Source organism: Balaenoptera acutorostrata, chromosome 15 (assembly GCF_949987535.1).
Source record: "Balaenoptera acutorostrata chromosome 15, mBalAcu1.1, whole genome shotgun sequence".
In the NCBI taxonomy this organism is placed as follows: domain Eukaryota; kingdom Metazoa; phylum Chordata; class Mammalia; order Artiodactyla; family Balaenopteridae; genus Balaenoptera; species Balaenoptera acutorostrata.
The window spans coordinates 3,322,062-3,335,227 of NC_080078.1; positions in this window are offsets into that span (position 1 = coordinate 3,322,062).

The following is a 13,166-nucleotide window of genomic DNA, read 5'->3' on the forward strand; positions in this document are numbered from 1 at the left end:
CTCGGATTTTTTTCTTTTGTTGTGGGATAACCAAGGTTGGGGATACCATAACCAAGGTTGGGGGATACCACATAACCAGAGCAAGAAGAAAAGAGATCCGAGCCCCAAGCCCTGGGCAACACCAGTGTCTAAGGGATGCACTGCAGAGGAGGGACGGACAAAGGCACAGAGATGCAGTGGGAGATGCTGTGGAAGATGCTGCTGAGAAGCCAACAGACAAGGAAGCTTCCAGGAGAAAGCGTCTCTGTTGTTCGACCACGGTTGCCATCGCTCCAAGGAGCACTTCTGCAGGAGGGTTGGAAACAACTGTGCTCTGTTGAGGGGTCGGTGGGTCAGCGTGCCCTCTGTGCTCATAGGCACCGGCCCCGGCCCCCAGCACCTGTCCTCTGCCACCTCCCACGAAGGACTCTCTGTCTTCGTCCTCTCGGATGTTCAAGACCCAGCTCACGATGCCTCTGTCTTCCGAGCCTCAGAGCTTCCCTGGCCTTTCCAAGTCCACTTCCCCCGGCTCATCAGCGAAGGGGTTTCTTCTTGGAAATGCAGGATGGCATTACCACTGCCCACTGAGCTCTCTCTTGCGAAGTGGATGGTGGTGTCGCCCTGGCTGCTTCTGGAAACCAGAGGGCAGAAGGGCAGGGCTGGCAACATCCTTTGCCCGCCGTGTCTGAAGCTGGAGTGGTCCTGCGCATCTCATCAGACTGTGCTCCCAGATGAGGCGGCACGCTCAGCCCCGGGGTAGGGGGCGTCCTCGCTGGTCTCCCCAACAGCTGCACCGCCTCCTCTCTCCATGTCTGTCTCGTCCAGCAGGTGGAGGGGCCATGCAGAGTCTCGACAGCGTCACTTGGGTTCCTATCTCGGAGGTAGGATTCCAACACCTGAAAGAGAAGTCAGCGACCAGTAGATGCATCTCTTCACCCAAAGCAACTAAAAGTTTCCACCTAGACTCACACCTCCTGACGCTGCCAATCTCTCGACAAGGATTAATTTACCTCCATAGGGCTTTGTTCACAGTAACGAATTTTCCTGCAGAGGCAGCCAAAGGAGCAAGGCTGGGTATCCAAGCATCAGATTCTGTCAGGATTGAAAGAACAGTTACCTTGTCAGTGGGAGGGCTCTAACGGGAACTGTGTTTCAAATGCATCGCTTCCTCGTAAGCCTAAACGTTCAAAGCAGCGTGAGTCACAATAGACAAAAGGTTGAAACAACCCAAGTAACCAAGCTGCAGATGAACGGATAACCAAAATGTGGTCTATATGTTTTATATATGGTATTTTATTAATAGTGTATTCCATTTACACATAAAGGTATACATAAATGGAATATTACTCAGCCTTAAAAAGCAGTGAAATTCTGACACCTGCTACAGCATGGCTGAACCATGAGGACGTGATGTTCAGTGAAATAAGCCAGACACAAAAGACAAATCTTGTAGGATTCCACTTCTGTGAGGTCCCTAGAGGAGTCAAATTCATAGAGACAGAAAGTAGAAGGGTGGGTGCCAGGGGCTGGGAGGGCAGGGGCAGTCAGTGTTTAATGGGGGGCAGGGTCTCAGTTTGAGAAGATGAAGTGAGTTCTGGAGATGGACGGTGGTGATGGTTACACAACAGTGTGAATGTGCTTAATGCCACAGAACTGTTCACTTAAAAATGGTTAAAATGATAAATTTTATGGTGCATATATTTAACCCACATTTAAAAAAAGTTAAAAGCAGTTATCTGTGAAGAGTAGGACTTGGGGATGGGAGGACTGATTTTCCTTATAAGCCTTGTGATACTATTTGATTTTTTAATACATGCACATGATACTTTGATAAATATTTTTAATTAAAAAATCAAACACAATAAGTGATATCTTTTAGTTGGAAGAAAAGAAAATCTGTATAAGAATATAAACTGTCATCACTATTCTATGTCTCTTATCTCGCCAGAAGAAGAAATAACATATTTTTCTTCCCTGATGGAACTGGTAGAAACATGGAAGCAGTTTGGGATGACTTGAGTTTTACATCAGAGATCCTTCTCTAATGAAAAGACAATGCTTTTAGTTCACATTTTTCAAAGTGTGCTCCCAGATACCACCTTATTCAATACCACACGTTTGTATTATGAGCCAGAAGTGCTTGTTATTCTCATTTTTAAAATAAGGAAACTAAAACTTAGATTAATTCTAAGTTCCTAGAGTAGAAGGCTTCTCAGTACACAGTCAAACCACACTGCGCTTAACATTTCACAAAATAGTAAATTTGCCAAATATTAGTGGTCAGATTGAGCACAGTTGGCTCTAAAATTCATTGACAATTAGCAAAACAATCAATCAGTCTATCTTCATCTATCGTCTATCTATCTGTCATCTATCACTTAACTATCATCTGTCTATTGTCTATATCTATGTGTCATCTATGAATCATGTATTTATCATCTATCATCTATGTGTTATCTATCATTTATTTACCTATCGTCTATCATTATTTTTCATCTCTCTGTATCTACCTATCACCTATCTATCTATCTATCTATCTATATATCTATCATTTATCTATGTATCATTGTTGTTGAACCCAAGTTCATGTGCCTGATGCACAGTGAGACCAAACAAACTGAAACATCAGAGTTTGGAGCAGAGAAAGGTTTATTGCAGGACCAAGCAAGGAGAATGGGTAGCTCATGCTCAAAAGACTCGAAATCCCTGATGGGTTCAGGGAAGAAGTTTTTATAGACAAAATTTGGGGGGGAGGGCTACAGGGTGTGTAACCCTCCTCTGATTGCTTGGTGGTGAGGTAACAAGGATCTCAATCATCAGCCTTCTGGTTCCAGCCAGGCTGGGGTCCCTGTCTTTGTGCTCAGCCTGAAGCGACGTCCTCCACCTGGGTGACGGCCTTCGTTGCTGTGTAAGAGCTCAGAGACACGTATCAGATTGGTATGCACATGCCCACAGGAGGAACCAGGAAGTGCCTCTTTCTGCATTTCCCTAATTGGTAACTGAATCTGCCCTTTGGAGCTCAGAGAAGGTCTAGGAGGCTGAAAGTCTGTTCCCTACAAACAAGAAACAGGGGACGTGGAAAGGTTTTTATGCCAGGGAGGGCCCCACAGTGTCCTGCTCAATTTCAGTCCCCAGTTTTCTTTGATTCTCCTCTATCTAGAGGGGAACAGGTGTTGGACAAGAAAGGGAATAACATTTTGGATAGAGAGGTTAATCACAACCTCAGCAGAGGAGCTCGGCTTTAGGGGGACTTGGTTTCATTATCTGTCATCTGTGTATCTATCATCTATCACTTATCTATTTATCATAGATAGAGATAGAGATACAGATATAGATCAGTCTCTTACCTATCATCACTAGAGTGACCCAACTTCCCGATTTGCCTGAAATATTATCAGTTTATGCCTGTGTTCCAGGTCAGCACTTGTCTAGATTTCTCATTTCTGAGCACCCAGGGCTGTAATCGCCACATTAGCATAAGCCCAGATGGAAAGCACTCTTTGTGTACATGGAGCTTCAGCCCTCACCTCGTCTGGTGGTGTGTGCGACATACATGCAGGAGATGGAGTTTTCACTCTCACATGTGATGAAATCTGAAAGCTGAAGTGAGATCATCCATCCCTTGTTTCCCCATATTTCCAACAGAAACTGATACCTGTCTTTCAAGGAGAGCATGTAGGGGACCCACTGAGAAAACAGAGCAGGCTTGCTGATCAATGGAGTGAAGTCAGGAGAGGCTGGACACGGCTAACTCCTTCCAGTTTGGGGATGAGGGGGAAGTATTCAGTATAGCTGCCTGTGCTTTGACCTGCAAAATGTATGAAACTACCAGGCCAGCGGTTGGTGAGGCTGGTAAGTGACGGGGGAAAATATATATAGGTGCGTGTGGAATTTACGTGGGAAATAGAGACTGAGCCCCTGCTGGTGAGTGTGTTAGAACCATCTGAACACTCTTGCTGTAGTAGTACGGACATTTATTGCATGGAGTAAATCAACAACTAGCTATGTATTTTATGGCTGGGTAATGCCTTTTTATTTCATAACAAACTCCTACCGTAATAATAAACTGGAAATGAAAAGCAAAAGTGCATGTTTAATAAAAACTAAGGACTGAATTTCCATTTCTCCAGAAAATTGATGACAAATGCATAATTGACACAAAATGCTTGTTGACATTTACCACTCACCCCGGAGGCCATGGGGATAGCACTCCCCCCAGCGAAAACCAGAAAAAGGCCAACCTGCTGAAGATGCTTCAGTATCTACTTCAAAAGTTAATTGAGGGACTTCCCTGGTGGTCCAGCGGTTAAGACTCCATGCTCCCAATACAGGGGGCCCAGGTTTGATCCCTGGTCAGGGAACTAGATCCCGCATGCCACAACTAAGAGCCCGCATGCTGCAACTGAGAGCCCACACACCACACATAAAGATTCCACATGCCGCAACGAAGATCCTGGGTGCTGCACCTAAGACCTGACACAGCCAAATAATAAAATTTTTTTAAAGTTAATTGAGGGACTTCCCTGGTGGCACAGTGGTTGGGAATCCGCCTGCCAATGCAGGGGACACGGGTTCGAGCCCTGGTCCGGGAAGATCCCACATGCCGCGGAGCAACTAAGCCCGTGCGCCACAACTACTGAGCCTGCGCTCTAGAGCCCGTGAGCCACAACTACTGAGCCCACGTGCCTAGAGCCCGTGCTCTGCAACAAGAGAAGCCACTACAATGAGAAGCCCGTGCACCACAACAAAGAGTAGCCCCCGCTCTCCGCAACTAGAGAAAAGCCCGTGTACAGCAACAAAGACCCAACACAGCCAAAAATAAATAAAAATGAAAATGGCCATGATTTTTTTAAAAAAATTTTTAATAAATAAAGTTAATTGAGCACAGCCTTCTTAAGATGACAAAGATGACAACGAAACGTGCAGCTGCAGAAGGTCCATTTCTATGGCACTCCATGGAGCATGACTTTTCATTTAGATCAAATGACTGTTCTTCTAAATCGGTGTTGCTAATTTTACTCCCAGATTTTACTGCATATGTATAAAAAGTGAAGGAATAGCTGTTAAGTTGTCAACTTCATTGGCAGAAGAATTTCACAAACAGTTAAATGATGCCAGTATTGTATCAACATCGTGAGATGTTTCTAGTAGAAAATCAGTTCATTCCAGTAATAGTGTGATCTTTTTCATCCAATTCACATTATCAAAGTAAAGCCTTTGAAAATTCATCTATTTGAAGGTGAAACCTCTAAAAGTATTATAAATACTACTGAAAATTCAGTTTAAAAGTTCAACATTGAAGATAAAATAATTTAGGGGACTGTAATCTTATAGTACAAAATTTTATGAAGAAAAATGTTGAGGTAAAAATAGCATTCTTACTAAATTATTAAAATCTGTGGAGCAAAAACATACTTGGAACTGGTTGTGGTGCCCACATAATTGTTTCCAAGTTTGAAGTAAGATTCTAGCGATAGAAACAGAAACCGTGCCTGTCACCATTTACAGATAGTTTTTTTATGCACAGAGTAACTGAACTACAACATTATTTAAATGATGTTGATGCTAAATTTAAAAGAAAAAATTTCAACACTTTCTATCTTTGCTTCCCATCATCAATGCATTTTAAAAGTGTTTCCACTGTTAGAGAAAGCTATTTCATTTAAGCATCCTACAATGGTAGTGACTTTTTTTTTTTTTTTGCCTTTTTATAAATGAATCTTCCAAATTTGGGGCCCATTTTTTTCCAAATACGTTGGAAATTTTAAAGTAATCATAGACTGCCAAGAGATCTTCAGCACTTGAAGATCTTAGCCAAATGCAATTATTGAAAATAAAGTCTGCAATCAGGAAGGTATTGAAATTTGTTCCCACAAAAGTAAGCAAGGAAATAAATGATGTGAGAGTTCAAACCATGTACAGGATTTAATTTTAAAATTCTAAAATTGTGATTGGGAATATCTAGACTTGCAGAAAGAATCTTCTGATGGAGCTCCTATTTTTCATTTGATAAAGTGACAATACTTACAATTTCTCAACATTTTTGATTAGTGACACAATTAAGAGAGTCATAAATAGAATAAACTTACTTCACAGAAATTTTTTTAATTTTTATTTTATATTGGAGTAGAGTTGATTTACAATGTTGTGTTAGTTTTTGGTGTACAGCAAAGTGATTCCATTATACACATACATATATCCATTCTTTTTCAGATTCTTATCCCATATAAGTTATTACAGATTATTGGGTAGAGTTCCCTGTGCTATACAGTAGGACCTTGTTGAATATCTATTTTATATATATTAGTGTATATATGTTGATCTCAAACTCCTAATTTATCCCTCCACCAGCCTTTCCCCTTTGGTAACCGTAAGTTTTCTATGTCTGTGAGTCTGTTTCTGTTTTATAAGTAAGTTCATTTCTGTCTGTTTTTAGATTCCACATATAAGTGATATATGATATTTGTCTTTGTCTGACTTACTTCACTTAGTATGATAATCTCTAGGCCCATTTATGTTGCTGCAAATGGCATTGTTTCATTCTTTTTTATGGCTGAGTAATATTCCATTGTATCTATACAGCACATCTTCTTTATCCATTCATCTGTCGATGGGCATTTAGGTTGCTTCCATGTCTTGACTATTGTAAATAGTGCTGCAGTGAACATTGTGGTGCATGTATCTTTTCGAAGAATGGTTTTCTCTGGATGTATGCTCAGGAGTGGGATTGCTGGATCGTATGTTAGCTCTGTTTTTAGTTTTTTAAGGAACCTCCATACTGTCTTCATAACGGTTGTACCAATTTACATTCCCACCAACAGTATAGGAGGGTTCCCTTTTCTCCACACCCTCTCCAGTATTTATTGTTTGTAGACATTTTGATGATGGTTATTCTGACTGGTGTGAGGTGATACCTCATTGTAGTTTTGAGTTTCTTTTCTCTAATAATTAGCCATGCTGAGCATCTTTTCATGTGCCGTTTGGCCATCTGTATGTTTTCTTTGGAGAAATGTCTATTTAGATCTACCCATTTTTTGATTGGGTTGTCTTTTTTTTTAATTAATTAATTTATTTATTTATTTTTGGCTGTGCCAGGTCTTCGTTTCTGTGCGAGGGCTTTCTCCAGTTGTGGCAAGCGGGGGGCCACTCTTCATCGCGGTGCGCGGGCCTCTCACTATCGCGGCCTCTCTTGTTGCGGAGCACAGGCTCCAGACGCGCAGGCTCAGTAATTGTGGCTCACGGGCCCAGCTGCTCCGCGGCATGTGGGATCTTCCCAGACCAGGGCTCGAACCTGTGTCCCTTGCATTGGCAGGCAGACTCTCAACCACTGCACCACCAGGGAAGCCCCTGTCTGTTTGTTTGTTTTTTATTGAGCTGCATGAGCTGTTTGTATATTTTGGAGATTAATTCCTTGTTGGTTGCATAGTTTGCAAATATTTGCTCCCATTCTGTGTGTTGTCTTTTCATTTTGTTTATGGTTTTCTTTTCTGTGCAAAAGCTTTTATGCTTAATTAGGTCCCATTTGTTTATTTTTGCTTTTATTTTTATTCCTCTAGGAGTGGATCCAAGAAGATATTGCCGTGATCTATGTCAAAGAGTGTCATGCCAGTATTTTCCTCTAAGAGTTTTATAGTATCTGGTCTTACATTTAGGTCTTTAATCCATTTCAAGTTTATTTTCGTGTATGTTTTTAGAGAATGTTCTAATTTAATTCTTTTACATGTAACTATCCAGTTTTCCCAGCACCACTTATTGAAGAGACTGTCTTTTCTCCACTGTACATTCTTGCCTCCTTTGTTGTAGATTAATTGACCATAGGTGCATGGGTTTATTTCTAGGCTTTCTATCCTGGTCCATTGATCTATAAGTCTGTCTTTGTGCAAGTACCATATTGTTTTGATTACTGTAGCTTTGTAGTATAGTCAGGTCAGGGAGCCTGATTCCTCCAGCTCTGTTTTTCTTTCTGAGGATTGCTTTGGCTATTCAGGGTCTTTTGTGTTTCCATACAAATTTTAAGATTTTTTGTTCTAGATCTGCAAAAAAAAAGTGCCGTTGGTAATTTGATAGGGATTGCATTGAATCTGTAGATTGCCTTGGGTAAAATAGTCATTTGACAATATTGATTCTTCCAATCCAAGAACATGGTATATCTCTCCATCTGTGTCATCTTTGATTTCTTTCATCAGCGTCTTATAGTTTTCAGGGTATAGGTTTTTGCCTCCTTAGGTAGGTTTATATCTAGGTCTTTTATTCTTCTTGATGTAATGGTAAATGGGATTGTTTCCTTAATTTCTCCTTCTGATCTTTTGTTGTTAGTGTATAGAGATGCAACAGCTTTCTGTGTATTAATTTTGTATCCTGCAACTTTACCAAATTCATTGAAAACTCTAGTAGTTTTCTGGTAGTGTCTTTAGGATTTTCTATGTATAGTATCATGTCATCTGCAAACAGTGACAATTTTACTTCTTCTTTTCCAATTTGGATTCCTTTTATTTCCTTTTCTTCTCTGATTGCCATGACTAGGACTTCCAAAACTAGGTTGCATACAAGTGGTGAGGGTGGTCATCCTTGTCTTGTTCCCGATCTTAGAGGAGATGCTTTCAGCTTTTCACTGTTCAATAACAGAAGGTATTCTGAATGGAAGCAAAAAAGACAGGCTCTGTAAAATTTTGGACTGAAATATTTACACATTTTAACACAAAAATAATAAAATTGATAATAACCTCCATTTATCAGAATTGTTCTGAGCCTACCAGATACCTCAGCACCTGTAGAGAGGAATGTTTTTGTAACTTAAAATATTATGATTGACTGAGAAAAATCGATGGGAGGTGTCAGCGATTTCAAATGCATTAGTCATAAAAACCACTCTGAGGAAGATTGCAGGCAATTTTGTAAAAAATAAAATAGAACAACATTGAAAAACTTTCTTTTTCAGAAAAATACCAATGAGATGGTGTTAGAAGTAGAGATAGCTAAAAAAAACTGAGGAAATACGTGAATAGCTGCCAAGAATAATTATTCTTCCCATGTTACTATCTAGTGTTCAGATGATTAATATAAACATTTTTAAATTCTTTTTCCTTTAATGCATGTAGATTTTGGTACTTTTTTAAAATATTTGTTTTTGAAAGAACTACTTTAGAGCTGCACCAATATCATGAAAGCAATTTGTAAGTCAATAAATAAATAATTTTAAAATTATTTATATTTTAGCATCACTTTTTAGCTTCAAAATTTTTCCAGTCGGGACAAAAAAAAACTATATGGTAATCCCATCTTGTAACCTTTCTTGTTCTGGAAGAGATTTAAGGCAACATAAAAAGATATGGAACATCCCAGCTTTTAACTTTAGTAAATCACTAAATCTCACTAGAGATTTTGGGAACTTAAAGTTCTTTTCAGGGTTTATCCTGCTTCTAGTTAAAGTAACCAGTTTCAAGCTAGAATAATTTTACCTTGATTAGCTTTTATGGTAAATAAAATTAGGGTGACTAAATAGTTTTTATGTTATTTCGTATTTAATCATTTATCTGACTACTCCTTCCTACCAAGAAGCAAATTACAAATATGGCATAGAGAACGTCCATCTTCAGGTGCCATTCAGGTAGCTTACTTTATACATTTTTAATATGAAAATCAATCAACCCAGCAGTTATCAATCAACCCCGCCCCGATTTGTGGGGTAGCATGACCTTCCAGAATACGATGATGGGGGAGACAAGTGTATAACAAAGTCCTTTATCAAAACGGTTGGGTAGAATTGTGTGATTTTGTTCAGAAACAAGTCCAATTTGTTCTAAGGTATCTCATAGTCTGAGAGTGGGAAAGGGAATCTTGTCTCTCATTGTCCTCTGGCTTGAGTTGTGTGAGAAGGACAGCAGGAGCTCCTGAGATTTAGCAGAGGCATTTTATGGGGATAAACTTTATTCAGCATGGTCAGTGAGAGTTAGCCAAGCCATTGGGAAACTGATGAGAACGAATCCCAGAGATCAGAGCCTTTCCTTCTTTCCCATGAGCCACAGAGAAGAGGGTACAGGGAGTCAGCTGAGAGAAATGAGTGAATTAAAGGGACAATTCATGCTTCTTGCTACCACTGGAGGGATGGCAAGCCTGCTGGGGCACTTACAAAGAATTTGGGGAATGTTCCCAAAGATAGCTTGTTTCAAGCCAAGTCTTAGAGTTGGTTTCCCCCAAAGCCTAGCCCTGAGGCAAGGACTGGGGCACACATCATTTTCCTGGAAGGAAATGTGAAAATAATAATAATAGTAGATAATAAATATTAAATAATAATAAATATCCCTTTGCTTCTTCGGGCCACCTCCAAATAAACAGTGGAAAGGAAAGCAGCTTACATCGTGGACCCCGGGGCTCCATCCCACTGGAGGACTGTGGGAGACTGCCTGGAGGGGGAGTGTCCTCTCCTCCTGGCTCTGGGAGAGGCCTCGGAGGGATCATGGAGCCAGAGTGAGTTACCCACCAGCTTCCACCAGTCATTGTTTGAAGATGGCTCTCAGGGGCTGGGGGCCGTTAACACCCCAGAACTTCCAGCCTTGCTGGACAAGGGTTGATTAGGCTCCCGTCACAGGTTCAGTTGGAAGCTGGGGGTCCATGCCCACAAGAACCACCCGACAGCATCCATTGTGTGGCATAGTGCATTCATCTGGTCTCCTGGTGACAGATGTTTATGTTATTCCCATCATTTTGTCTTTATAGACACTGCTGCTATGAACATTCTCAACCACGTCCTTGTGAATATCTGTGCAAAGTTTTCTCTAGGATCTGTACCTGGGATTGGAGTTGCTCTCTGGCAGAGTGTGGGTGTCATTAACAGCACCAGATATTGCCAGATCATTTTCCAGGATCGTTGTATCTTACTGTCATCGTCTTGGCAGTATACGAGTATTCCTACTGATTCACATTCTCACCAATGTTTCCTAGAGTCAACCTTTCTAAGTACTGCTAACCTGGTTAACTGTGGCTTTCATTTGCATTTCCATGATCACTAATGAGGTTGATCATGTTTTCATGTGCTTTTTGCCTAGCAGATGCCTTTTTTTTTTTTAAAGTCTGGTGTTGACAAAAATAAACTCAAAATGGATTAAAGACCTAAATGTAAGGCCAGACACTATAAAATTCTTAGAGGAAAACATAGGAAGAACACTCTTTGACATAAATCACAGCACGATGCTTTTTGACCCACCTCCTAGAGAAATGGAAATAAAAACAAAAATAAACAAATGGGACCTAAGGAAACTTAAAAGCTTTTGCACAGCAAAGGAAACCGTAAACAAGACAAAAAGACAACCCTCAGAATGGGAGGAAATATTTGCAAACAAAGCAACTGACAGAGGATTAATCTCCAAAATACACAAGCAGCCCATGCAGCTCAACATCAAAAAACCAAACAACCCAATCCAAAACTGGGCAGAAGACCTAAATAGACATTTTTCCGAAGAAGATATACAGATGGCCAACAAACACATGAAAGGGTGCTCAACATCACTAATCATTAGAGAAATGCAAATCAAAACTACAATGAGGTATCACCTCACACCAGTCAGAATGGCCATTATCAAAAAATCTAGAAACAATAAATGCTGGAGAGGGTGTGGAGAAAAGGGAACCCTCTTGCACTGTTAGTGGGAATGTACATTGATACAGCCACTATGGAGAACAGTATGGAGGTTCCTTAAAAAACTAAAAATAGAACTACCATGTGACCCAGCAATCCCACTACTGGGCATATACCCTGAGAAAACCATAATTCAAAAAGAGTCATGTACCACAATGTTCATTGCAGCTCTATTTACAATAGCCAGGACATGGAAGCAACCTAAGTGTCCATCATCGGATGAAGGGATAAAGAAGATGTGGCACAGGGCTTCCCTGGTGGCGCAGTGGTTGAGAATCTGCCTGCCAATGCAGGGGACACGGGTTCGAGCCCCGGTCTGGGAGGATCCCACATGCTGCAGAGCAACTAGGCCCGTGAGCCACAATTGCTGAGCCTGCGCGTCTGGAGCCTGTGCTCCGCAACAAGAGAGGCCACGATAGTGAGAGGCCCGCGCACCGCGATGAAGAGTGGCCCCCACTCGCCGCAACTGGAGAAAGCCCTCACACAGAAACGAAGACCCAACACAGCCATAAATAAATAAAACATAAATAAATAAATAAAAATTAAAAAAAAAGAAGATGTGGCACATATATACAATGGAATATTACTCAGCCATAAAAAGAAACGAAATTGAGTTATTTGTAGTGAGGTGGATGGACCTAGAGTCTGTCATATGGAGTGAAGTAAGTCAGAAAGAGAAAAACAAATACCGTATGCTAACACATATATATATATGGAATCTAAAAAAAAATGGTTCTCATGAACCTAGGGGCAGGACAGGAATAAAGACACAGATGTAGAGAATGGAGTTGAGGACACGGGGTTGGGGAAGGGTAAGCTGAGACGAAGTGAGAGAGTAGCATTGACATATATACACTACCAAATGTAAAATAGATAGCTAGTGGGAAGCAGCTGCATTGCACGGGGAGATCAATTCAGTGCTTTATGACCACCTAGAGGGGTGGGATAGGGAGGGTGGGAGGGAGATGCAAGAGGGAGGGGACATGGGGATATATGTATATATATAGCTGACTCACTTTGTTATACAGCAGAAACTAACACAACATTGTAAAGCAATTAAACTCCAATAAAGATGTTTTAAAAATAAATAAAGTCTGGTGTTGAATGCTTAATTCCTTAAGCCCGTGTGTCCATGTGTGTGGTCTAGGAAGGTGTGTGTTGGTTTGGGGGAGTCTTTGTTCACTCTCAGGATTTTTGTCAAGCAAAATTCTTCAAGCTCCCTAGGGAATATATTTGTGACAGTTATTAAATAGTGTTTTTATGGAGAACCTCATAATGACTTGAGCCACTGTAATACTAAAGTTATAAATAATAACATCCTGATAAAAATAGTCACATCCCCCAATACCACCATCACGATTCCTTCACATCTACTGAAATTTCATTCTTATTAAATATTATCCTACATTTGTATTCGTTAAACCATGCAATTACCTAGGGAGTCTAAACAGTACCGGTTCTACATGGTTCCATCAGATTCTGAATGGTTACCTTATACTTTGATCACAATCCAAGATTTTTCTTGTCATACGTAGCTAGCATTCCCTTTTAA